Source organism: Paramisgurnus dabryanus, chromosome 13 (assembly GCF_030506205.2).
Source record: "Paramisgurnus dabryanus chromosome 13, PD_genome_1.1, whole genome shotgun sequence".
Classification (NCBI taxonomy): Eukaryota; Metazoa; Chordata; class Actinopteri; order Cypriniformes; family Cobitidae; genus Paramisgurnus; species Paramisgurnus dabryanus.
In genome coordinates, this window is record NC_133349.1 from 14444600 (window position 1) to 14448081 (window position 3482).

A 3482-nucleotide genomic window follows, 5' to 3' on the forward strand; every position below is an offset into this window, starting at 1 on the left:
CATACATGTTGACTTCTTTTTGGTAGTTTTTCCAAAGCAAATTTGTTTCATGGGTGCATAACTGATACTACACTAGTGGATCAAATAAGTTCAAAAATTTAAAACAACCTTTATGAAAGGTTTTGGTCCACTTCAAATGTTCACTTGTATATGTGGCCTAGTATATTGTTATTTTTGTTATAGATGGTTTCAGCGGCAAACGGCGTTGGTGGTCCAAACTTAAAGGGACATTTCACTTTTTTGAAATATACAAATTTTCCAGCTTTCCCAGATTTAAACATTTGATTCTTACCATTTTGGAATACATTCAGCTGATCTCTTGGTCTGGCGCTAGCACTTTTAGCATAGCTTAGCATAATCCATAGAATCTGATTAGACCATAAGCATCGCACTAAAAAATAACCAAAGATTTTCTATATTTTTCCTATTTAAAACTTGACTCTTCTGTAGTTACATCGTTGTTAGAATCTAATTCTAAGCAGGTCTAGGAGTATGAGATTTTCTTTCAAGTTCGGTACCTAGGATGTTAGGTGAGGATCTGAGGTGAGCAGCAGAGAAATCTGATATCAGAGGACCATGAAAGACACCGACACCGAGATGCAGTTTCAATCATAGACAAAATTTTATTAGACATCCTTCACATTATATAGGATGCAAAAAGGAAACATTAGTCACCTGGGTTGTCTGGCACAATCTTGTGATCAAAACATTGACGAATCCGTCTAGCCAATAATTGTATGATTAATTTACCAAACAAACATAAGGGGAAGTGATAAAAACAGGGAAGTACGGTCTGACACATATTCCCAAAATATCCAACCTGCAGTTAACCAAAGGATATTTTCCAAACATAGCAAATGTAAAATCATTAATCACTGGGGAAAACTTTAACTGAACAGGCCAGAAAACAAACAGTGTGTTATACAATGGAAAAACCAGACACATAGCATTTCTATAATATGCATTGTATATATTTAACCTTAAGGACAGGATGAGCTTGTCATCAAAATATATGATTAGAGAAGATGCCACTATGAAAAGGATTATCAAAACCATGTGAACTTATAATGTGAATTAAATAGGATATATAGATATATATTTGGTTTGCTTACAAGTTAACTAGTGGGTGTGGGAAAGGTACATCTTTTAGATTCTTACAATGGCCCCTTTGATACACGATAGTGGATCACATCTGATCCCACACACCTATATCAGAATAGAAATGCATTCGCTTCATGTTTGAAAATCACAATTTGCATCATACGTCATTTGGGTTCACCTTCTATGGTCGAGTTATCACTAATCCATTTACTCCAGATATATTATTTATGGCATGCACAGTTAATGTTACCCTCAATTTCTCACGGCATATAACAGGGTTATGGTACTCATCTGGAAAGCACTGGTTTCATATACTTTAAAATACTCTTCCCAATTGTCAAATTGTTACAAATAGCAATTTCCTAAATAACCCTTTTTTTTCCCAAGAAACCATTTATCTATTTATTTTTCTTTAAACTTTCAGATCATCATCATTCAAAATAAACATATACCACAGCATATGATCCACGAATCGCTTTTGCAGGGTTGGTTGTGTGATGGTTTCGTTGTCTTCCAATTCTCTTTGCTCTGCTTTCACAATGTGCTCGCTGAAGATGATGAAAGCTTCGGTCACTGTACACGGTTCGAATCCTTCTGGCAGTTGAGCTTCCAGCAAGATCTCTCACTCGTTGTTCTCCGTTGATCTCCGTGAATAGCAGTCGTTGTTTGGGTTTGTCTCCGGTGTCCTGATCCGTGGCAGAGTGGTGTTTCAGCCTCGAGGCGTGAATCCACTGCGGCTGATGATCAGTCAGAACCTCGGTCCTGGTGATAGCAATCACCTTGGCTGGGCCGTAGTAGTTTGGCTCTCCAACCCTTGTCGGTTTCAGACTCTTAATTAGAACACTCTGTCCGAGAGCAAAAGAATGAGTAGGGTTTTCTGAGGGGGGAGATAAAGAAACATTAGCACAGATAGAGTTCAATTTCTCAATTATGGACACCACGTTGTCTTCCTGTATCAGCTCCAGGTCACCTGGGGAAGAAATGCCAGCACGGCCTTTCACCCAAGGGGTGGGGAAAGGCCTGCCCATTAGTATTTCAAATGGAGACAATTATTTGGTTGAAGATGGGGTCATTCTTATTTTGGATAATAAAGGAGGTATCAAATCTACCCATTTCTTTCCCGTTTCTAACGCAGCTTTGGTTATCCTCTGTTTAATTTTCGCATCCGTTCTCTTTATGACAGCTGCTAATTGTGGGTGATACGGGATATTAAGATGCCAATCAATAGACAACGCTTTAGCTAAGAGCTACATTACTCTGGACACAAAAGGTGTCCCTTTGTCGTATTCAATTGTTTTCGGTATGCCAAAACAAGGAATAATTTTCTTTTGTCAAAAATTTAACTACAGTTTGCGGATCCTCTTTATGATAAAAAATATATTTTAGATTTCCAATCGGCGATATGCGTGTGAAATCAATCTAATCATGTTAAAAAGGTGCCTCGGGGTGTGGCAACGCATCTTTTTTGTTTTTCGAGGCGGGTTCACTTTTGCACAGGTTAGACATGAGTTGAAAATCAAATTTGTTGGTTTTCTTTACATCTGCAATATAATGAAACAGATTTATTGCTTGAGTCAACTTTTTACTACTGGTATGTGATAGACCATGGTAATATCTTATTAAAATTACCAGTCCCGGTTTTGGAAGTACTACTCTCCCTCTCTCGTCTCTCATGACTCCCTTCTCATCTGGTACACGCTTGCTTCAGTGTTCGAGGTCACCCTGCGTCGGTTGACTCTGTACATTTTTTATGTCAATATCATATTAGTCACTTGCACAGCCATAGCAAGTGACGGTTTTGACATCATACTCAAATAGTCATTCAATTTGAGCTTGAGCTGCTGCTTTGGCAGCTTCCTCTTCTCTTCTTATTTCCCACAGATCATTTCCTGATCCATGACTTTTTACTTTCACTATTGCCACTTCAGACGGTAGCTGTACTGCTTTTGTGAACCGTCCTATCAAATTTAAATGAATTATTATGAATTTTTAAATGAAAAAGGACTTACCATCAGTTGTCTTAAAATCTCAGGCTTCCCATGTTTTTACAAAATTTAGAGTAAACATATTTAGAGTTATCAACTCTGCAGCTTGTGCTGAGTTGTATTTTAGAGCAAAGGCTTCAATAACCTCACCAGTATCCGACACCACAGCATAGCCACACAGGTAGACACTATCCGATGGCTTTGCATATGAGCCATCCATATAGATCTGACCCCCCCCATCTAGGGGCGAGTCCATTTAATCGGCCCTAGAGGAACAGGAAGTGGTCAATTCAAAATGCAGTTATGTTTTAAATCGTGCTCAGTCATGTCTACCAGTCCCAAAACTCCCAGCAAAAGTGGAATTAATGTTAAAAGTGGGCTGGATCAATACATTTT